The sequence below is a fragment of the Lissotriton helveticus genome, chromosome 2_1 (assembly GCF_964261635.1).
Source record: "Lissotriton helveticus chromosome 2_1, aLisHel1.1, whole genome shotgun sequence".
NCBI lineage: Eukaryota > Metazoa > Chordata > Amphibia > Caudata > Salamandridae > Lissotriton > Lissotriton helveticus.
In genome coordinates, this window is record NC_136059.1 from 1,586,846,066 (window position 1) to 1,586,871,001 (window position 24,936).

At 44.4% G+C, this 24,936-nt stretch overlaps 1 long non-coding RNA gene across 1 annotated transcript in view; it reads right to left on the bottom strand.

The window, feature by feature from the left end:
• Positions 1-12,592: 12,592 nt before the first annotated feature.
• The window catches only part of LOC144819860 (uncharacterized), a 111,909-nt gene continuing 99,565 nt past the window's right edge, over positions 12,593-24,936 (bottom strand). Inside the window, exon 3 of the long non-coding RNA XR_013607599.1 lies at positions 12,593-13,051. This is a non-coding gene — a long non-coding RNA (uncharacterized LOC144819860). The remainder of the gene's footprint in view (positions 13,052-24,936) is intronic.

Consider the following 24,936-nt stretch of genomic DNA (forward strand, 5'->3'; position numbering starts at 1 on the left):
GCCGCTGTCCTCCTCCTCGTTACCGGTTGCTAACCCCTACATTTTCCGTCTTGCGTGAACTGCGCGTGCGCAGTCCATGTAAGACGTAAAACGTAGGTGATTGCGACTGGCAATGAGGAGGAGGATGGCGACAAGAAGGAGACACAATGGGGAGGAGGGGGGCGGCCCGCAGATGCCAGAGAGAAGGCACGTCGTTTTTTTTACCCTTTTTTAACAAAATCAGTGGGGCTGGGGCAGGCCGGAGGTTTTTTTTAACTCCATGGTACTCCGCAGAGTGCCACTCTGCATACTCTGCCCAGGCTTAGTAGTTTGTTAGGGTAATGCGCCTGTAGAAGAGGGCTGCAATTATGCTAACTAGCAGTAGTGTGATTCTTAAAGGATCCAATAAAACCTGTCATATCACAAAGGGCTACCATAACAGAATATTTCTCTTTCAAAAATAGTTTATTATCCTTATAACCCTGCCAGGGTCAAGGAACTGAGGATTCTTCTCTTGAACCAAATATTGCAGAAATCATAATCAGGTGGTCTGAGCTTGAAATCATTTGTCTTATAATTGACCTCTGAAGACATCTCCACAGAGAATCGACTAGCGTTCTATTGTTTTAATATTCAGTAATTTAGAATCTGTATTGTATGAATCTGCTTTTTGAGATTTATTAACACCTCTGAAATTCTGCTTTATCTTTACCTAATTTATGGTCATGACATATAAATTGCTGTTATGGGGTATAGTTTAGTTAATGTACTTAATGCATAATACTTGGTGAACAAGTGTGAGAATACTGGGTAGCTGAAAGTTTATGGATCTTCATAGATTCCAGAATTTCCCATCACAGAAATATGAGGAAAATCTGTGAGTTAGCAAAAGTGTGGCGTTTGTTGAAGTTTCTAGGTAAAAAAAGATATTGGGATCCACACAAGCCACACCACCCCAGACTACCCTAAGTGCATTGTTTTCAGAAATGTCTTGGCCTGGCAGGTTTCCCTGGGTACCGACCAAGCCCTGGCTTAAATACCTCAGCTACCCACATCATTGAATTTGTCAATCTGCAAGGCAAAATCTTGAGGTTTCCAACTGTCTCTGGGGTCTTAGGGAGCCTTTCCTTTCATGTGCAATGGGCGAGTCACACAAGTGGAGTGTGTTGTTATAGAGAGCAGAATAGGAACGCTGTGATGGTAGGACATGTGTGAGTCCCCACAGATTCCATTAGGGTATTTTGGATTCACTTTTGTGTTGCTGTGTAACCTCAGCATTAACAGCATGCAATGCAATACAGCAAAACAAAATTCGAACTTGGAACTTGTGGAAAGCATTTACCTCACGTTCCAACTTTGATTTAGCAAAATAAAAAGATTCTGGGGTTCTTACCAGAAACACTTTCTTTTACCACCACCCTTTAAAGTCCACCGCACTGTGAAGGTAGTGTTGTGGACATCATCAAGTCATCGTCTACCCTAGAACTGTAAAAACCCACAAAATCCATGTAGCCTGATGTCCAGTCCAACAAGAACTGACAACAAGCTGCAGGGTTATGATGGCTAAATTGCGCTAAAGTCTTGGGTCAATGATAGTAGGGGAACTTTACTGTTCCATAAGGTTTCAAGGAAGGGCGACTCCTGAGACTAGGGAACAGTGAAAAGCACAGTGGTTAAAGAAAGGTGTCAGGTGCTGCTAATGGGCATACAAAGCCAAGATGAAGTTTCAGTTGCCATACAAGGTCTATGGAGAAGATGGTTGGAGAGACAATACAAAGTATTAGGAAGTACTAAGAAGACAGAAGAAAAGATAGGGAGAAGAGGTTCCAGAAAAGGAGAGAAGATTGAGAAAAAAAGGAAAGGAAATAGAAAAAGAAAAAGAGAGAGAGAAAGGAGGAGAGACAGAAATGGGAAGATAGATGCATCTACAAACAGAAAGGGGTATTTGAGAAGGCGTTGAGAGAGGCAGTGGGGCCAGTTATTAGGATATAGGGAGAGAATAAAGAAAGTAAGAGAGAGCCTAAATGAGGAAAATGAGCACTAGATACACATGGAGAAAAAGAGTAATTGGTGATTTTAAGTGGAATTTAGAGCTAATCAGGTTTTGGCAATGCACCTAACCCAATGTGATTTCAAGGCACATTGCGCACTTTAGTTTATATAAGGTATATTAGTGTAAGTTCCAAATGTTATTTTGCATAGTGGTCTTTAAAGTCTGAATAAAATCCAACCATTGCTACCTGATCCACATTGCATTTTGCAAATTGTCTAACAATGTTACCCCGTTGTTATTTGATCCTATATTCGTTTGGTGAGAAGTGCTGACACCTTATTGTTTAATGCATATCTACCATGTCTATATTTGCTGGTATAGTTGCTGGAAAACACAACTTACTGTCTAAGAATTTCAAGTTCTATTAAAGAAGTGATTTGTCTTTCTACTGTACATTGGAAGTCTCTTAACTGTTTCATAACATAAAGCTTGACTTTTATGTGCACCTTTAATAATCCCGAACAATCCCTCTGCAAGTAAATATTTTCCATTTCTAGTACTCAATGAAGGCTTCCATGCTTCTACATTCACCACTCGGAACTGTGCATGCTCATCCAAACAATGTCAGCCACATAGAGGGTGCCACCTTCAAGATTCCATTCAAGGAGTCTACTGCAAGTAAAAAAAAGAAGAATATCCATAATTCTGCGAGTAAAGAAGTATGTTTCACAAGACGCCAGCATTTATATAGGAGGTACCATGCAAGCAGCATCAAAGAGGGGTGTTATCATTTAGCAGGATTCTATATACAAACTATGAAACCACCATTCAGAGCCTTAGAGTCAGTGCTGCTTTGCCCATCTCCGACTCCTCTAAGTGGAGATGAAACTAGTGTCCTAAGCCAGGCCACAGGCTTCAAATGGACCCAACCAGGGCTCACACAATCATCTATCCATCACTGTGCCTATCTGTCATGCAGTTCAATATCAAACAAAGGTCTCTGTTTGTACACCACCTTTTGTACAACCTGCTTGTAAGTATGAGCGGTGTATTCCAATGGCAGAGCCTACTTTAAGTCCATGCAGTTTTGACTGGTGCTTTTGATGAAAAGTAATAGAACTGTCCATCTTTTGTCACAATCTTATAGTGAAATACATTGTGGGACCTTCCCAACTTCCTCTGTAAAATCACATCTATATTCCATGTCGACCATGGCCCTTTCTACAGGGTCATCCCCAGATTTGTTTGTCTAACTGTAAACTTTTTGCTGAATTTGTTTTTGTTGGATTTAAGACTCCCTACACTTTACCACTGTGAAACAGTGCTAAAGAGCTTGTGCTCTCTGCTAGATTGGCTTATACCCAATTGGCATATTTAATTTACTTGTAAGACCTTAGGAAAGTGGCAATATCTGTGCCGAGGGCATGTAAATTAAATGCAGCACTGATTCTGCCATCCACTTAAGTAGCCCTTTAGTGGTGTCTCAGTCTTGCCACTGCAGCCTGTGTGGGTGCAGTCTTAAAGTGTCATATCGATCTGGCAAAGTAAAAGCTTTTTCCAGGCCCAAACCCTCCTTTTTAATATACATGAGTCAACCCTAGGGTAGGCCCTAGATAGCCCAGAGGGCAGAGTGCAATGTATTTAAAAAGTAGGACATTATCTTTTAAGTTTTACATGTCCTGGAAGTGGAAAACTCTAAATTAGTTTTTAAATATACTTCCTGCAAGAGACCAACTTAAATGTCAAATATGTTGCTGCAATACAAAAGAGGTCACGATGCAACTATAATATACCCCCCACTCTAGGTATGCCCAATGGGTGGCCACCCCATTTCAGTTGAAAACAAAAAGTAAACACAGAGAGGGGAGACACCTGATCCAAATGTTGTAAACTGAAGGGCAAAACCATTGTGCTTTTTAACATCTATGCCCCCAACATAGATAAGGTAAGTTCGAACCAAAAGATCTCAAAATATATAAACTAGTTCTCTCACCTCCCGTTAGTGGTGCGGGGGGGCTTTAACTGAATAGTGAACATTGACCTGAACAGGTCAAACCCACTGCTCCTTACATCCGCAGTGCATAAAATAGCCAAAGCCTTAAACAACAGGCTTGATAGCTGCCAGTTATTATTATTATTAGGGGTATTTGTAAAGCGCATGGTTACGCAGAAAGCGTGTCCCCGCGCTGGAACTGGGGCTTAGAAACAGAAGGAGGGGGAGGCCTAATTAACTTTGAAAGAGGTGCGTTTTAAGTTTCTTTCGGAAACTTGCTTCAGAGGGGTCCAGGCGAAGGTTGAGGGGTAAGTCATTCCAACTTTTCGCCGCTAGGTAGCGGAAGGACCTCCCTCCCATGCGAGTCCTGCTAACCCTAGGGACTTTTAACAGGCCTCCGTGAGAGGAGCGCAAGGCGCGTGGTGGTGTATACCTGGTGATAAGGCTATGGAGTGGGGCTGGCGCCTTTCCAGCCAAAATGCGATGACAGGTGCATAGTGACTTGAATGCAATTCTGCTTTTAACTGGCAGCCAGTGGAGGGTCTGAAGGGCAGCTTTGGAGTTGGATCTTTTGGGGAGATTGAGTATAAGGCGGGCTGCCGCATTCTGTAGCACCTGAAGGCGGTTAGTTGCCTTACAGGTTGCTCCCAGATACAGCAGGTTACCGTAGTCCAACCGTGATGTGACGAGTGCGTGCACCAGCGTTCTACGGGCGGACGTCGGCAAGAGAACAAGGACCTTCCGCAGGCTTTTCAAAACACTGAAGCAGACACCCGCCACCCGGTCTATCTGGGGTCCAAAGGAAAGATCCGCGTCGAGCCAAATGCCTAAGTTTTTGACTTCCTGTCGGGGCGTTGGAGCTTCCCCCAGGCATGGTGGCCACTACGCCGATGACCAAGCAGACGGATTCTTCCCTACCACGAGCACCTCGGTCTTGCTGCCATTAAGTTTGAGGCAATTGGTGGACATCCAGGTTGCTAGTTCTTGCATGCAAGTTCTGAAGCTGTCCATAGCAAGGTCGGGGGCACGTGAGAGGGAGATCACCAGCTGCGTGTCATCGGCGTAGGACACAATTTGCAACCCGTGCCCTACGGCAATGGAGGCTACTGGGGAGACATAGAGATTAAAAAGAGTAGGGCTCAGGGATGATCCCTGGGGAACTCCCTGGCCCAAATCTATGTCCCTAGAGTAGTGGTCGCCCTGGCGGACCTGAAAGCTCCTCCCAGTCAGGTAGGATTGGATCCATTGGAGTGCAGCTCCTGATATTCCTCCATTATTCAGACACTGTAGCAGGGTGGTGTGGGCTACAGTGTCGAATGCTGCACTCAGATCCAATAGGATGAGGGCCATAGTGTGACCCTCATCCGCCCCCTGGCGTAGGGACTCCACCGCTGTCAGGAGCGCAGATTCTGTGGAGTGGCGGGGACGGAAACCAAATTGGGTATCGTGAAGTAAGGCAGCCTTATCCACGAAATCCATTAGTTGCCGGTTGACCGTTTTTTCTGCCACTTTGGCCAAGTAGGGCAGAAGGGAAATTGGTCTCAGATTATCAAGTTTATCAAAACTCACGTTCGGTTTCTTTCTAAGGGGTAAGACCACCGCCTTTTTCCAGTCATTTGGCACGGTCTTGGTGCTGAAAGATATGTCCAGTAGGTGTCGTATGTAGGGTTCCAGTACCACTAAACTATCTGTTAGGCGTTTGGGTGTAGTGGGGTCACGTGGAGAACCCGATTTCACAGATCTGCAGATTTTTAGAAGTTCATCTGAGGGCGGGGTGATAAAGTTGGTCAGTCTTTGTCTATCCCCCCATGTCCTGGGTCTTTCAGTAAATTCTAGCCCGGTGATGGGTTGAGTTGGGAAAGCCGAGTAAATGTTTGTTATTTTTTTCGCGAAGAAATCTGCAATCTGATCGCAGGATTCAGGCGAGCAGTCAGCTGGGGTAATTGCAGGTTTTCCACTAGAAAGAGTTTTATAGATCAGAAAGAGCTCCTTCATAGAGTTACCAGCTTCGCTGATTCTCGCTGTATAGTAAGTTGACTTGGACTTTCTGATTAGTCCATGGTAGAGGCGCCTCACACTCAGGTAGGTGTCCCTGGTTTCTTTACAGGGTGCCCTCCGCCAGTTTCTTTCTGCTCTTTTCAGTGCGGCTTTCCTGACTCGCAGTTCGTCATTGAACCAGGGGGCTGTTTTCTGAACATGACTGCCTGTTTTAGCTTTTGAGAGGGGAGCGGTGGCGTCAAGAGCCTCATTAATGTGCTTGCAGAGATTGATGTTAGCCGTGTCGGCATCATTCCCTCCGGGGTTGCCCCCTTTGGTTAATGCCTCGCAAAATTTGGATTGGGAGAAGGTGGCCCATCTCCTCCTAAGGTGGTAAAGCGCCACTGGTGGCGGAGTTTTTCTTCCAGGAATACATATGGAGAAAGGTACTAAGTGGTGGTCCGACCAGGGGATCGGGATAGGGGTTGAAGCTTCTATTTCCTTCCAGTTAACAAATATAGGGTCAAGCAGATGTCCAAGTTGGTGCGTAGGACCCTTGACAATTTGGCTCAGTTGAAGGGCTCCTAATGCCTGACAGAAGTTCTTGCTGACGCTATCTGAGGGGTCGTTAAGATGTAGGTTGAGGTCTCCGAGTACCAGAAATTTTTCATTGCATAGAACCATTTCTATGATACCCTCGACCAGGCTCTCTTCGAACTTGGCCAATGGTCCTGGGGGTCTGTAAATAGCACGCCCTTCAGAGTACAACCATTATTCACTTTGATGGTGAAGCTCAGTGCTTCACTATCTAGGATGGGGGAGTGATCTAGTTGGCAGCGTAATTTCTCTTGGGCTATGATTGCAATTCCGCCTCCTCTTCCTTTGGGTCTATCCTGTCTGTGCATAGTATAGCCCTCTGGGAGTGCCTCAAGGGCATCCGGAGTGGAACCTTCGTCAAGCCAGGTCTCAGTTAAAAACATAAGGTCCCACCGCTTCTCTGTGAGTAGATCATGTAGATCTAACTTATGTTTCCGTAACGAGCGCACGTTAAGTAATCCGCATTGCAAGATATGATATGTAGTGACTGAGTTCGCATCAGGGTCAGGGTCATAGGAGAAGTGACAATTTTCGCAGCCTATGTTATCCTCCACTCGTAAGGTATGTGTGCAGGATGTGGCCGTGTTATGGCGAAATTTTGTCAGTTCCTGTTTGCTCCAACGGATGCGAGTCTCTTGCGGAGCATAAGGTATGGCCCTGGACCGCGTTCGATCGCGGACGGGCGCAGACGGGCTTGCCTTAGGCGCGCAAACGGCGCTCCCGCTGCGCTCGTCCGCTGCGCTTCCGGGGGAAGCACATTTATGTGGAATGAGGGGGGTGTGGCCTAAGGGTGGTGGGCGTGGCCGCTGTGATTCGACTGAGTGTCATCAGCCGTGGAGAGTTTCCCTGACAGCGCTCAGATCGGCTGTGCTGGGGAAGCAGTGGGCGAGTGGCAGGTAGGAACTTGTAATTAGTTAAAAAGCACAGTATCACAAAAGAGTTAAAAGTTTAAAAACAACAAGCAGTCTTCGCGTTTTCCTCCTGGCTTTCCGCCTCAGGAGCTTACCAGTTCTCTGGTCGCGCTATCGTTTCAGCGCGCCTAAGTACTGCGTGAGGGGGGCGTGGCCTAAGGGTGGTGGACGTGGCCGCTGTGATTCGACTGAGTGTCGTCAGCCGTGGAGAGTTTCCCTGACAGCGCTCAGATCGGCTGTGCTGGGGAAGCAGTGGGCGAGTGGCAGGTAGTTAATAGACTCCTGGTGGGGACATCACTCTTGCAAATGGAATTTTTCATAATTCTCTAGCTTACGCAAACTGCATGTTAGGTAGATTTGTGTGATCACCACAACTACACAGAAAAGTGCATTACACAGAGTACTTGACCCGAGCTTTCTCGAACCATAATCCTTTAATCATGGTTATAGATCGTAGCAGAGGGAAAGCTAGTGCATTCAGCTGCAAGCTGAGGACAGAACTACTAGATGATTTAATATTTATACATGAAATAAGGCGCGAAATACAGAAACTACTTTCTAAGCAATAGGAACATGGCCTCTTCCTTCATGGTGAAGTGGGATACCTTTAAGGTATAATAAGAGGCCGATGCATAGGGCCTGTAGGGCGGCCCATTCCACTTTACTCAGGCAGACAGGAGGGGCCTGATCTACAGGCCTCCCTGCTAGAAGCCAGAGTAAAACTAGTACACATGATGGAACTACAGTTAGTATATGGCTAGAATGCATGATACGGCTGATAAAGCAGGCATGCTATTGGCCTGACTGATGAGCACCTTGAAAAAGGAATCACCAATCCTAGGGATTCATACAATGCAGTGCAAGGTGGTGCACACACAAGGCAAGGTTAAAGAGGCCTTCCTAGATTACTGTAATGGGATGTATGAGTCCCCAGGGGAGAATCGCCTCTATGAGAACCGCAATTACATACAGAGTGGCCCACTGCACACCATGACATTTGACTACACAGATGTCTTGGGAGCTGAAGTGACTAAGACGGAGGTTAAGTTGGTGGTTGAAATCATGTCCAGAAACAAAGTACTGTGAACAAGTAGCCTGCCAATTGAGTTTTATGCATCTTTAATAGATGTACTTGGCACAAGATTTTGTAGGTTGTATAATCTGGCGAGAAATACAAAGATGGTTCCCCCCATCATGAAGGATGCAATTATTGCCCCATTGCCTAAGTATGAAGGGAATTCATACCTATTGTATGTAACCCTACATGAAGACTCAACAAAGACAACCATATGATCGCACCTACTGACCCTCCTGAGTATTGTTTTATGGTTGGCCTGCTTAGGAACCTAAGCCACAGGAGCAACAGTGAATATGAGATACGTGAGTGAAATATGATAATCATTGATAAGAGCCTAGTTTATATGTATATCACAATGCTCTGTAACGTACAACACAACAATGTTGTCCTGTATACTAGTAGGAGGCTTGTGGAGGTAATGTTAATTGCAAAAAATTATAAAAACTATTTAAAAGAATTAAAATAATATCAGGCAGAGTAACAAGTATTAACATCTAACCAAGCGTTGGAGAACATTAGTTTGTGGTCAACACTGAATGAAGGCATATAAGCATGTATTAACTGAGGGCTGAAGGTATGGAATGTTTTGCAAAGAATAATTACTTACACCTACTACCCCTCCTGGGATATAGGCCATCAACCAAGACTCTCCAGCCATCTCTGTCCTGGCCTTTTCTTTCAGCCTGACTCCAGGTGTAAGCCATCTCCTTGGCGCTAGATGTTTCTTGGCCTTCTTCTTTTCTTTTTCCCTGGAGGGTTCCAGGTCAGGACTTGCCTTGCCGTGTTGAATGCAGGCTTGTGGGGGGTGCATCCTATCTATCCCCAGCAGCTTTTAATGATTTCTTCTTGTGCAAAGAGTTGGAAAGGCTCTGCCATAAATCACTGTTGCTGATGACGTTTAGCCAGCAGATTTGGAGTATTTTCCTCAGACAGGTGATGATGAAGGTCTGGACTTTATTGGTGGCGGTCACTATAGTCCTCCAAGTTTCTGCTCCATACAGAAGGAGCGATTTTATGTTGGTGTTTAACAGCCTTATCTTGGTTTTCAGGGTTATGTCCTTAGAGCTTCAGATCTTCTTTAGCTGAATGATGATAGCCCTTGCTTTGTCTAATTACAAAGAGTGCATAAAGACAAATATTTATACTATGCACGGGGGCAAATGTATAATTCTTTCATGAAGTGAAATGCAGCAATCCCCCTTGCTGTGCTGCTTGAAAGGAAAAGGGCAGGAATCAGTGGTCGCCCCACTGCTTTTTTTGTAGTGAAATACAGAGAAAATAAAATGATAACAGCTTGTGGTTGCACCCTCCAAAAGTGTGCAATGACAGCTTGGACGGCCCTCTCGGGCCACCCAAAACAGTCATGCGCACTTCGCATGTTCTCCATGCAGTTTGCATTACAGCCAACGTGGAAAACATGCCCAGGCCTCAAGTCGGCGCTCAGACCAATCAAAACGCTCCGAAGGTAGCGGTGTGATTGGCTGACTGGGAGCCTGAGTGTGCTTCCTGTGACCGACTCCGAGCAAGGGAAGACTACAGAGGAGAGCCGGGCGATGAAGCGGCGAAAAGGTAGGTTTTTAATTACATTTCTTCTTAGCTACTTCAATTGCATCCTCCCCCCTCCTGCATTATCCCCTCTACCTTCCGCATCCTCCCCCTCCTTTCCCTATCCCCCTACCTCTGATCGGTGCTGACCGCACCTGGCAGGAATGCGTCATATTTACCATTATACAGTGCATTCCTGTCCTTTTCCAGTGTTGGCACACTTTTGGCTGCCTAGCACAGATGCATGCATCCTTGTGAATACTGCACACGTAGAAAGAGGACAAGATGAGTCTGTTTCTTTAGAATTATTGACCTGCATGCTATACATCACGTGATGTGAGAGAAGATATTGTCTTGGTCATTGACCACAATCTTGTTGCGGGGCCTTCCGTGCTGAGAGGGGTGTGGATATGTCTTAAACCTGGTAGCAAGCCACTTAGCGTTTCATTTAAATTAGCTACACTGTAAATGCCTTTAATCTCTTTTGGGGCAATGAAAAGACGTATTCACTCAATGTACTCTCTATCGAAGATCCAAGCAGATGGTAGTTGCACTTGTGGATTTAATTAATAAAGAAACTGCCACGGATGATTGGAGATGCATTTGTGAATTAGGGTAACATATAGTCTGCCAAGGGATGCAACATATGTTACATCAGTTCAGAACTGTTACTTGCCAAACAATTCATGTTTGTTTTCTGAGATATTATGGCCATAATGCAAGTATCGGATTTATTTGCAGTGCAAGTACCTCTGATTCATGTATAAGGCTACTTGGTTTTCTTATTTGCATTTATTTTAAGTACAAAGCAATTCTCTTCATCGTAGTGCAATATATCTTACTTTACAAAAAGAAGTGGGTCGTGTTCCAAACCTCAAAATCTTTTACGGCTTGCAGACAGCTGCTGTTCTTTCGTCTTTGAGCTTATTGTAAACTTTTACCAAAGTATGAGGTGCATTTCTTGTGCATTATGTTGCGCAAAAATTATGTTTGCCCCTCCCTGAAAGACGTTGTGGTCCGGATTTTCTAATATTTTCCATCGGGTTTGTGTTTCTTTTTCAACGCAAACCCAACACAAAGGGGGACATTTAAGAAAGAGAAATGTAACGCAGTGCAGCAAGTCATCTTGCTGCGCTGTGCTGCATTACAGGAAATGGGCAGGAATGTGCTATATTTATTACAATAGAGCGCATTCCTGACCTTTCCCTAGTGCTGCAGCGCCATGGGCTGCCTAGAGCCAATGCAGCCACCCTTGCACCATGGTGCAAGGGTGTCTGCGTTGTATTCTGGATTCTTTTTGTGCCGGAAGGGGCACCTCCCTGCAGAAAAACAATTCTGAGAGGCATATTCCTCGTGTTATGTGTGCTACAGAATGCAGCACACATAGAAAGAGCAAATAACAAGGAGAAATAAAGATATTACTCCTCATTATGCCTCCCCTGAGAAGGCACATCTTTTTGGCACATTCCCAGGTCTACCAGTGATGGTAAACCTGGAAATGCGTCAAAATGCATGGGGTTTGGGTGGGAACATCCACACAACAGCCATGGAATGCCTTCCTAGGGCAGAGTAGTGCAACGCACCTATTAGCACTATGTCCCTTTACACCTGATTTATCAAAACAAGCAGGGCCATGCAAAGTGTCCTGGCGTGGCTTGATAAATCGAATTTTTAGGTTTGTTTCACACATGCACCATGTTGCATGGTGCAAGCGTGATTCAAACCCTTGATAAATAGGGTTGAAAGTGTTTGGTTGGTATTTTCTCTACAGAGCAACTTACGATTTGCCTTGGACTGAAACCAAACGTAAGGCAAAGTTGTGCAATGCACTACCTTGTGTTACTTTCCATCAAAACGGCATTCCATGAGTGGTGTGAGGGTCTTTCCTTGCAACCAGCAATGGGTTTTTCCACATAAATCTCTAACTATAAAACATTAAAGACAGGAATTTGTGGCAAAATACTGTAACTCCTCAAAGCAGGAAACATTTCATTTCTCCTCATTGTTCCCTTTTTGCTTGTGTGGTCCGAACATTTTAATTAGAAGAATCATGTAGTCCACTCTGTGAATGTCTTTCTTATATAGTTCAAAAGGACAATTATTTTTTATGGTTTAAATGTTTTTCTAGAGAGCAAGATTTATGTTAAATGTGCATGAAATCTCACATTGCAGAAAAAGTAACTGCATTCCCCCACAATAAATTCCCGTGAAATCCTCAAACTCCTTGAGTGCTGCATCTTTTCTTACAAGTTTATATATATATATATTCCAAAGTCTTTTTCCAAAGTTTAGTCGTACGCTCTCAGGAAATGAGTAAAATACCACGAGTAAGTTAACACAGGTTTAATCCACACAACGCGTTTCGCCTTGCAGCTTGTTCATGTGTAGACATGTCAGAAACCAAATCACACTGATAAAGTTTTACATGAACGTCAACGAAGGACCACTTGTCTCACCACAATGGCAGCCATCTTAGAGTGGCAAATTATATAGGTGAAATGTAGATATAAGGAGAAAAATCATAGGAATAAGGCAATGTAAACAATGTATAAACAAAGTATATACAAAGGTTGTCTTCCAGGCATGCAGAGGAATATATGCAATGTAGTATTGATATTATGACTGCTTATATCTGAAATAGAGTATTACGTCTGATCCACGAAATCAAATGTAGAGTATAGTGAATACTCAATCACGCTGATGGCAAGTGCCCTATTCTTCTCCAAAACAATATTCTACTTAATATGTATCACCGATATCAATGAAATCAATTGATAATCTCACACCGCATATATATACAGGACAGCATGAAGTCCACTAAGAGCAAGTGCTCTAGTCCAAAATCAAGGATGTTCAAATCAGTGGGATAAAAATATTTTTTTCTGTTAATCGTGACATACGTGATCATTGAGAAGGAGTGCAAAGGTTAGGTACGCCCGTGAAAGTGAATGTTCGTGATTGGGCCCCTTCCTTTCCTCCTGCAGAGAAAAGAGAAAAGAAATAACAAGAGTTAGAAAAAGATCTTAAAAGAACTGGCACACAAGTGAGTGTGGTTACAGTTTAGAGTAGTTAAACGTAGTATATAATAGATGTATTTTCATTTTGTACAATCATGCAGAAAACATCTTTAGGACAGTCAAGTAAACGATAAAATTATGATCCTTCTTTTAAATGTATTGCCAATTCTTCGTCCATATTCAGACCATATTCTAGTTTGGAAGTCAATTATGTAACGTGATTCTTTTTTTCTAAGAGAAAGAACTCTGTCCCCCCCTCTCGGATTTTTCGGAATGCGTTCTAAGATCATGTAACTGCAATCTGCAGTGTTGGAGAAATGGTGCTGTTCAAAATGTCTGGCAACAGGGTACTTGGGTCATGATTCGTTGTGGCTCTCAGATGTTCCAAAATACGTTTCTTGGCAGCACAGGTGGTACTACCTATGTACCATAGTTTACACGTACATTCAATTACATAGATAACAAAATTCGTACCACATGTGAGGAATTGGGTAAGTTTCTTTGTAACCCCATTGTAAGTCACCCTACCTTTATATTTGCTGTTTTTACAAGCCTTGCAATGGCCACAAGGATAGAAGCCATCTAGCCCATGCTGTGTGTTTGCGGGATAAACAGTAACATAATTTCTGACCACTAAATCACTTAAGTTCTTGTTGCGTCTGTACGTGATGTTAGGTCTGTTTGGTATGGAATTACCTAAAATGACATCAGTTTTTAGGATATCCCAGTTCTTGGTGATGACTTTCTTCACTTTGTGTGAGTCAGAATTGAAAGTGAGAATCATGCGTGTGATATCCTTATCAATGGATGATTCATCTTCCGGTTTGTCACACAGAGTTTCAATTCGTTCTACACCAGCAACTCGTTTGAGTGATTTTATGAGAACCTACTGTGGATAACCTCGTTTGAGAAACCTCTCTACGATGTTAAGGCTCTCTTCCTCAAATGCCTGGTTGGTATTGCAATTTCTTTTGGCCCTCAGCAGCTCACGGTACGGAATACTCCATTTCAGGGATTCCGGGTGGCTGCTGAGGGCATGTAGGACGCTGTTTCCCGCTGTGGCTTTGCGGAACAGGGAAGTACACACAGTGTTGTTAACTATCTTAAGTTTTACATCAAGGTACTCTGTCTCAGTGTCATTGATGTTACCTGTCAAAAGGATATTATATCTGTTGTTGTTAAGTTTACAAATAAAACTTTCAGCTTCTTCCTTGGTGCCATTCCACACGATAAACAAGTCATCAATGTAGCGTAGCCACTTGATGATTTTTTAAAAATCTCCTGACAGGGTCGTACTTGCGAGTATCTCTTGTTCCCAAAAGCCCATAAAGATATTCGCGAAACTCGGGGCAAAGCACGACCCCATCGCAGTACCCTTAATCTGCCTGTAGAGGGTGCCATTGAAAGAGAAGATATTGTTTTGAAGACAGAAAATCATCATTTCGATGACCATTCTCGTGTGTTCACGATATCTTAAGGCTCTGTTGGAAAGAAAATGTTCACATGCCTCTATTCCCTGTTGGTGATCTATGATGGTATACAGAGAGTGGACATCTAAAACCACAAAAAGATAATTGGGGTTTCAAGTAAGGTTCTCCATTCTACAAAGAAAATCTTTGGTGTCCCTTACGTAGCTCGGTAACTGGCAAACAAACTCACGTAAGAAAAAGTCAACATACTTGGAAATGTGTTAACTAACACTACCAATAGAGGACACGATGGGACGTCCCGGGGGTTTAGTGTTGTGCTTATGTAGCTTGGGTAGTAGGTACAGAATCAGGAGTTTGGGGTAGTCTCTCTTGAGATAACAATACTCCTCCCATTCAAGTAGACCTTTGTCTTTCCACATCACAAGTTTGTCCCAGATAAGAGTAATGCTCTGGTTGTATACCAGAGTAGTCACAGGTATGTAAAAGTTATTGTCACTCAATTGCCGCATGGCCTCATTGATATATTCTTCTCTTTCTAAAATCACAATGTTCCCTCCCTTATCTGCAGGGCGAATAATTATGGTGGTGTATTCATGTAGAGATTTAAGAAATTTACGTTGAGCTATGGAGAGATTATTATTGCTTTTCATACCTCCCCTATCATGTTTATGTCTTAGATCAATGAGGCCCTTGATCACACAGTCGTGGAAAGTGTCTATACTATCATGCGGGAGTATGGGCATGAAGGTAACTTTGGATCCTCTTGAGGCTCAGCCGGGAGTAGCTACGATCGCTCACTGCACTTTTTAACTTGTTGTTGCTTTTTTAAAAATATCACTCACCTAGCTCTCCTTGCACACGAATCACTGTCTGCAAGCACTCCTACTCAGCGGATTTCAGCGCTGAGAGGGAGATTTCGAGGGCCAATTCCAGCTGCCATTACCCACGCTGAGACTAGGGACACGCCCACCTTGAGGCCACGCCCCCTGCAACGAGCATAAAAACGCGCTGAATCGCTAGCGCATCAGATAACTTTGGATCCTCCTGAGGCTCAGCCAGGAGTAGCTACGATGGCTCACTCCACTTTTAACTTGTTGTTGCTTTTTTAAAAATATCACTCACCTAGCTCTCCTTGCACACGAATCACTGTCTGCAAGCACTCCTACTCAGCGGATTTCAGCGCTGAGAGGGAGATTTCATGGGCCAATTCCAGCCGCCATTACCCACGCTGAGACTAGGGACACGCCCACCTTGAGGCCACGCCCCCTGCAATGAGCATAAAAACCAGCTGAATCGCTAGCGCGTCAGATAACTTTGGATCCTCCTGAGGCTCAGCCGGGAGTAGCTACGATCGCTCACTGCACTTTTTAACTTGTTGTTGCTTTTTTAAAAATATCACTCACCTAGCTCTCCTTGCACACGAATCACTGTCTGCAAGCACTCCTACTCAGCGGATTTCAGCGCTGAGAGGGAGATTTCGTGGGCCAATTCCAGCCGCCATTACCCACGCTGAGTCTAGGGACACGCCCACCATGAGGTCACGCCCCCTCCCCCCCCTGTCCTATAAATATGTGCATCTATCGGAAGCGCAGCGGACGAGCGCAGCGGGCGCGACGATTGCGCGCCGAAGGCGCGCTTAAGGCAAGCTCGTCTGCGCTCGTCCGCGCCGAGTCCGGGCCTAGGGCCATACTCCCTGTAACACAGTCACCAGAGCCCAGGTATTACAGTGCTGAAACTCTCTATAGCCTTAGGCCCCCTGCCACCTTTTGCACTCGGCATTTCTATCGCGCTGATCTCATACCTCAAGCCTGCCCCAAATGCAAGTCTCCCCTCAAACCCAAACCCGCCACTGAACTTACTCACGCCTTTCGTATGTTCTTATTGAACTGCCGCTCCCTGCCGAAACACAGGGCCGAAATTGCACTCTTAATAGAGGAACACACGCCAGACATACTGTTTCTGACGGAAACCTGGCTCACCTCTGAGTCCGACCCTGCCCTAGTCGACGCCCTCCCTCCAGGTTTCCAAATTATTCGGCAAGACCGACCTAAAGGGAGAGGAGGAGGCCTAGCAATTATTCATAAGGAACAGTTCTATTGCCGAGTTACCTCTGACACCATCCCCGACTGTGAGAGCCTTGCTTTCAGCATCGATCTCTCACCTAATAGCTGCTTCTCAGGGACTCTTATTTATCGCCCCCCTGGCCCCTCGAAGCAGTTCCACAAGTGCCTACCTTCGAGTGTGGCTGAACGCATCAGTACCACGTCCAATTTTACCTTGCTAGGTGATTTTAATCTTCACTTCGACTCCTTACTAGATCACACATCCACTACCTTGGCAGACGATCTAGCAGCCCTGCAACTCACCAAACACGTTAAGACCTCCACACATGTCAAGGGCCACTTGCTGGACCCTGTATTCAGCAATTGTGCTGATCTTGTAGCCGGACCGCCAATCCCACTGCCCTGGACAGATCATTCACTGGTCCCCATTAGCTGGACATCGCTTAAGCCCCCGCCCACGAGACCCACTACTAGGTGCATGCGAGCTTGGTCCCGCCTCTCAGTTGACGACTGGTCTATCAAACTTGCCAGTCATCAACCCCTCGATAACGAGGATCCTGGTCTAGCCAACCAGGCCTACGTTGACTGGATTACACAAACCCTCGACGCCACACTCCCAAAAAGTAAAATCATGCTGAAGCGCCCCCATAAAACTGCCCCCCTGGTACACGGAGGTTCTCAGGGACAAGAAACGCCAATGCAGGAAAATGGAAAGACGATGGCGTTCAGACTACTCGGCAGATAATAAAACCCTTTACCGAGAGTCAATCAGTGAATATAAAGCACAAGTTAAAGCTGCCCAGGCCTCATACTTTTCGAACAGAATTCTTCTCGCCAAGTCAAAACCTAAAGACATTTTTCAAATCGTGAATAAATTAACAAAACCTCCCCCCAGCCTGCAGGTTACAAAATCCACTACCTTCTGTAATAACGTTGCTGAGTTCTTCCACCAAAAAGTGAACACTATCTACTCAGCCTTCCCTCCTAGGGACATCACTTCCTCAGCCCAATTTAATAAAGTCACAGTTCCCCCCCCCTCAGCCTCAATCCACTCTGACTTACTTCCCCCTCCTAGACCTTGCAACCCTTGAATCCGTAGCTCGGAAAGTAAAATCCGGCTCCCCTGACAACCCAGCCCCGCCAGACATCATAATGGCAGCCTCCCAGATCATCCTACCCACTATTAGGGATGTATTAAATGCATCCATCCCCTCCGGCACTGTCCCGACTGTCTGGAAGCAGGCCATGGTCAGATCATTATCGAAGAAACTAAATTTAGATCCGACTGACCTTGGTAACTACCGGCCCATCTCCCTGCTCCCACGGGTGAGCAAGATTTTGGAAAAATATATAAATCTCCAACTGGTAAACTTCTTAGAAGATCACCATTTACTAGACCCCACCCAGACGGGCTTCAGACCTAAACACGGGACCGAGACCGCCCTCCTTATGGTCACTGAGGAATCCAGAAAAATCCTGGATCAAGGAGGATCAGTGGCAGTGATCCTCCTTGACCTCAGCGCGGCATTTGACACGGCCAGCCACGACACCTTGCTGTACCATATGTCTTGCGCCGGGATCAAGGACAAAGCCTGGCTGTGGTTCAAGTCCTTTCTAGAGGACAGATCCTTTCGAGTCTTCGAGGGTGAATCTGTGTCCACCAGTAGATCTTTAAAGTGCGGAGTCCCCCAGGGCTCCTCTTTAAGCCCCGCACTTTTCAACATGTATATGAGGCCACTGGCAGAGGTCGTCCGCCCATTTGGGGTCAAGATTATCTCTTACGCGGACGACACGCAGCTGGTGGTCTCACTGGCGCAGGAGGCCAACATGCCTGCGTCAGGTGGACTTAGAGAATGCCTAGAAGAAGTGAAGAGTTGGATGTCCTCATCATCCCTCAAACTGAATGGGGACAAAACGGAGCTGATGCTCCTAGGCCCCCCTGACCTCTGCTTCTCTAACTCTCTGTGGCCCCCTTGTCTAGGCCCCCTTCCAACCCCTAAAAACAACATCAAGAGCCTTGGGGTATGGCTGGACAGATCCCTTTCATTCAACGTCCAGGCCACTAAACTCTCAGCCACCTGTTTTGGCCTCATGAGGATGCTAAAGAAAATCTTCCCTCTCCTTCCCATGGAGGCCAAACAGGTGGCTATACAGGGGCTAATACAGTCACGCCTAGACATCAACAACGTGCTCTACCTCGGCGCCCCAGAGTACACCCTGCGCAGACTCCAGACAGTGCAGAACTGCGCAGCCCGCTTACTGCTCGAGCTCCCTCGCAGACAATCAGTGAGGGCCGGGTTGGTCAGCCTTCACTGGCTGCCAGTGCGCCAGAGAATTCTTTTCAAGGCCATGTGTATTGCCCATCAGGCCTTCTGGGACACAGGTCCCAGGATTACCCGTGACCTAGTCACCCACTACCTTCCCAGCAGAAACCTCCGCTCCAGCCAGACCTTTCTGGCTATGGCCCCAAGAATAAAAAGGACCAGATATGGTGGCAGGACGTTTGCCTACAATGCATCAAGGGTCTGGAACACCCTTCCCCTGCATCTCAGAGCTAACTCCAATGTCTCTGAGTTTCGCAAGCAGTTAAAAACCTTCCTTTTTAACCTGCATCATTAATCTCAGCTAGCCTCCCCTTGTAGGTTCCTGGTTATTTTAGCGCTTGGACGCCTCCGGGCAGCAATCTGCGCTTTATAAATCTACATCCACATCCACATCCAAGGTAGATTTAACTTTGAACTCTGTTCTTGCTGCCACATTACGTTCTAGTTCCATACTTTCTAGCATTTGTGTTGCATTAATCTCACTCGTATTATCCAACTCTGCTATAGTGAGTAGTGCATCCACATCACCAATTACAAGATTGTTCATACATGTATTTACGTTGGTTACAGTTTTAGCATTGTGCCCCAATCTTTTTAGTTTGTGCCACTTTTTTAAGTTAAGTTTACGCACAAACTTAAATGTGTCTATTCTGGTGTCAGTGTAGTTAAAACAAGTAGAGGGACAAAAAGAAAGTCCCAGACACAGGGTTCTTTTTTCGTTGTCAGTCAAATGTTCTTTGGACAAATAAACAACTGTTCTGTTTACCATTTCAGCATCCATTAATAGGTCTTGTTTGAGCGTGTTGTTCGTCTTCCCATGGTGCCCTTTGTTCTGTCGGTATCCCAGCGTTGTTTGAGTCGTTTCTTACGGTTACGGCGTTTCCCCTTGTCTTGCCTCGTCCGCATCCTCTTCCTCTTGGTGTCGGTGATGCATGGTCTCTCACATTTTGACGGTCTTTCTGCATCACCCGGAATTCGTCTAAAAAATTGATTTGTTTTTTAGTGGTTTCATCTCCAGATGTACTTCCTGCAGTAATGTCAGACTGTGTATCGCTTGGGATGTTGCTTTCATTGAGATTGCTATTAGTAGTATTCATGCTGGCTTGTTGAGAGTGACTTCTGTATAGATGATCATATTTTTTACTGAAGGTGAGAATCCTCTCACATTCATAGTCCACATAGTCTCTATTCATTTTTCTTTGTTTTCTAGCCTTTATTTCTTCTTCGTATTTATTTAAGCGTTCCTTCATAGAGTCATATACTTTTTTTAAATGATCTTTCTCCATTGCCTGTGATAATTCCTCTGTGATCTCTTGAATCTGCTTAAATAGTTCATCTCTATCCAGCCAGGCGAATTTTATGAGAATTTCCATCATTTTCCTGGAGCTAGAGGCCGAATTTTCAGCCCATTCTTTTAACATTGCTGGATTAGGTGCTTCGTAGGTGGGAGTTATGAATATCCTTAGACCACGTGGTGCCATCGCCTGGTCTACATAGTTCTGAAGTGAGATTGCTTCCCACCACTTTGATAACTCAGCGCGTTTCAGTTTTTCCAGTTTTTTGATCTTTTCTTCTAGACTTTGTTTTTTAGGATCATGGCTGTTCACTTTGCTCGTGTTACTTGAGTTCACCGGTTTTCTGCTGAAAGAGTAAGAGCAGCCGCCCTTCTCTCCGTTTCTTCTTCCATTCTAATACTTGGTTAATTAACCAACCTGTGTCCAAAAATGGTTACAAATAGGTGGTATTTTTTACTCAAAATCCCCTCTCTAAAATAAAGAGTTCCCCTTGCCAAGATTGATGCTGACGAAAAAGTTTTCAAAAAAGTTTGTGCTGACATAAAAGTTCGATGTGAAACTGGCAGATTGACTGACGGTACCGAATTTAAACGGCGTTTACGTGTTCACTTGTAGGTCAATAATATTGTCAGCATTGAAGAACTTGAATCAGTTCGGAGACCCGACCTCCCCTTGTATCGCACCGCCAGCCCTCACGCGGTAGTCACACAATGCATGCAAGCCGCTGCCCCTGAGGAAGGGAAATGGTTGGCACTATCAGTGCGTTTCCACCTCTTGCCTCACTAGGGACGGACCTGATTGCGATAGGACTTACCTACGAGAGTTGCAGTGCCGGGTGTCAACGGTCGTCTCCTCTGTTGAATAGTCAGCTTTCCGTTCCGTTGTGTGGATTAAACCTGTGTTAACTTACTCGTGGTATTTTTCTCATTTCCTGAGAGCGCACGACTAAACTTTGGAAAAAGACTTTGGATTGTGTTTCACCGGCGCGCTCCGCCGGAGTGTGCGCCAACCCTCCTGGGTCCTAATATTTCGGAAGGAGCTTTCTTTTGGACTGATATATATGTGATTTAATAATTTAATAATTTAATGATCAATTATTTTTATGTACCAGTGGTATTTGCTTTCGTGCAGTCAGGAAATGTGTTTACAATGAAATCAGTGCAATTGTGAAATTATTTTTCAAAGTGATTTTAAAACATTATGCAATTATGGGATTATCATATACACCAGAAACATTGTGCTTTGTCTGATGAGATGTATAGACATTTTACATGCAAGTGCGTAAATTATGGAAAATGTGATATGCTGTTTCCCAATCTCACATTCATCCAGTACCGTTTCTATGTTTATGAACCAGGTCATGTGACACACGTTAGGAGGTGTGGCCCATAGGAAGGGTCAGGGAAACACAGCATTTAAAAAAGCAAGCTGACATGTCAGCCAGGTGTGTGAACAAGAGTACTCGTTACTCGAAACGCGTTGCTTGGAAGGTCAACAATAAAACAACATCTTGCCTGAAGCCGTGGGGTCCGTTTCTTCTTTCGCCACGCTGCGTGGAGGTCTGAGGAAATTGTTTGATATATATATATATATATATATATATATATACATATACATATACATATATATATATATATATATATATATATATATATATATATATATCTCTTCTTGTCCTTCGTATGAGTGAAGTTGAAAATATGTATTTCCAAGACATACATCTTATATAAATATGCTAAAACAGGCTCCTCTTTAAAAAAAAAAGCACAATCACAGTAATACTTCCATAGCTACAATCATTTAAATTCATCTAACATTCTAATTGAATAAAACATAATTATTGAGGTTTTCTACATTCATTGCCATAATCGATACTAAGAATCAATTATTGCTACGGCATCATTTTTTAAGTAAAATACCCTTTCCAGTTTAAAACACCAAGGGCCATATGTATCAACATCCTCATTTGCGATTCTCAAATAGCGATTTTTTAGAAATCGCTATTTGAGAATTGCAAAAAGGGATGTATGTAAAAAATCGCAATTTTTTTGTGATTTCTTAATATTCCTTAATTGTGATTAGCAAATTGTGAATCGCAAATAAGGACTACTTTCCCATTCATTTCTATGGGCCAGGAGGCCCATAGGAATGAATGGGGAGTTATTCTCAATTTGCGATTTGCAATTTGAGAATCGAAAATTGAGAATAATTTCAAGGGTGCAAGGGTGTCATAAGGACACCCTGATGCACCCCTGAAATTTACTTGTGTGTGCAATGACCATTTTCGGCCACTATCAAGAGTTTCTTTCTTTCTATGGCATTTGTGAACTGTGTTCTTGGATATTATTTTTTTGGGTCTGGGCTGATATATACTTTTTCGCGCCTTTTCCATTGTCTTCATCCCGCAGTGACTGACCCACTTTTTGGGGTTATTATACCATATTTACATACGGCATGTTCGATTTCGACGTTGTATAGCCTTGAGAAAGTCGTGGTACGGACTCTGTACCGACGAAACACGTGTTGGCTGGTTCTTTCTTTGACGTTTGTGAATAAAAAGAAAATCATATACAAAAAGACCTCGGCTTGACCATCTTGTCACAAGAAGAATCTTGTTGACGAATCATGCATATATTATGACTGTACTGTTGAAAATATTGTCATGACCAATAGATAATTTTTTACATTGCTATCAGGATAGTGCTGAATGGACCCTTTTGTGCATTTATGCACAAAAACCTTCGCTAGGCAGGTAGGAGCATTTTAATAGGTTCAAACTGCCTATGGCACTTAATTGCGTTAATGCATATTTTAAGAACCTTCATAATGCCTCTTTGCAAAGTAGTGTGGATGATTGTATTAATCATTTTGACAAAGTTTTGTGTGTGCAACCCTAGCAGGTAACATGAGATGACATAACAACTCGAAATATTTACACTGTTTTCCCCCTTGCACAGTAAGCCCTGGATATTAACCCTGGGCGTAGTGTGCGGAGTGGGGCTCCGCGGAGCTACGCGAAGTGGGCGCAAAACTACGCCCACCCGCGCACTCCGCGTAGCCCCACTCCGCGCCGCCCGCCTCCCTCCCGCCCTCCCTAAATACTGAAATAAAAGGATAGAAAGCGTTTAAAAACACTTACCTTGTCTGCCGCGTCCCCGGGGCTCCCTCTCGCCGTCCCGCGATTCGCGCCGCCACCGATTCGGATACTAATGCGCATGCGCGGGCGCCCGCGCATGCGCATTCCTCATGAGAAATGCGCATGCGCGGCCGCCCGCGCATGCGCATTAGTATCCGAAATGGCGGCGCGAATCCAGGGACGGCGAGAGGGAGCCCCGGGGACGCGGCGGACAAGGTAAGTGTTTTTAAAAGCTTTCTATCCTTTTTTTTAAGTATTTAGGGAGGGCGGGAGGGAGGCGGGTAGCGGCCAGCTACGCACCGTCTGCGGAGCGCGCGTAGTGCCGCCTGGCTATGCCCGCTACGCAAAATGCGTAGGAGACGGCACTACGTGCACTCCGTGCACGGAGCGTAGCTGGCCGCCCACCCTTACTGGATATGTGCATGTTCTACATACTGTACGATTATTTTGTGATATATATCGATATCTGTATTTTATATTCCCAGTGATTTCCCTGTCCCCACTTACACAATATAGAAAGGCCAATGGTTTTAAATAGTCAAAATCCCAATATTTGCATCCCGTAGCATGAACGATGAGACTCATTGATTGATAGTTTATTCGTCTATGTATGATATGTTTTGAGATCTGGCTCTATGCGCCTGTGACAGACACATTGGTGCTTAGATAGCCTGAAGTTGAGATTTCTTGATTTTATATGCATTGTATTTGTTCTATGTTTATGTTTTTTTTAGCTTTTAGCTAATAAACTACATTTTAAATGATTGATTGAAATCTTCTCAGGGCATATACTGTACCTAAATTTTTTTTCTCACTTTCGTCATGTGCCTTTCCCATTTCAAGTTCCAAGTGAAGGGGATTACTAAATATTTACACTCATTTACATGCTCTAAGGGGGTTTTACGTAAAAACCAGGAAAATTGCTTTCACTGATTAGAAAAGATCATGGTCTTGGCTTTGTCCACGTTTGTAGTAAGAACATTTCTCTCACAGCATGACTGAAAGACTTGCAGTTTCCGTTTTAAGCCTGCAGGTGTGTAATCCACTAAGACCAAGTCATCGGCATATATAGGGTAAAGGGTATGTACCACATCTATCTTTGGGAAAAAGAATTCGTATTTCACAAAACCTCTTGGAGATCAAAAATAAAAGAGCAGGAGGGGCTGGCACATATCCATATCTTAATCCATTTTTCACCTGGAGTTGGTCAATTAGAAATCCTAATCCATTAACATCGACCTAAACCCAATTATTTTCATGTAGTTGTGATATCATAAATAACGAATCCTCAGGAATATTTCACCTTGCTAGTTCTTACCGCAAAGTAACACGAAATGCTCGATCAAACTCTGCCCTGATGTCGACAAAACAACAGCATAATTCCCCCCTGAGCCTACTGCCCTACAAGCAACTCCCCAGACGGCAAAGAAGTGGTCTTCTTTAGAAAGGTTTAGCCAAAATCCACCTTGCTTCTTGGGATTTCACCCACATTCAAAGGCCCAGTACTTAGCAGGATCAATAGAGTTTGAGCATAGATCTTAGCTGACACATACAACAGGGAAATCAACCAATAGTTTACTGGGTCCTAAGGGGAATTG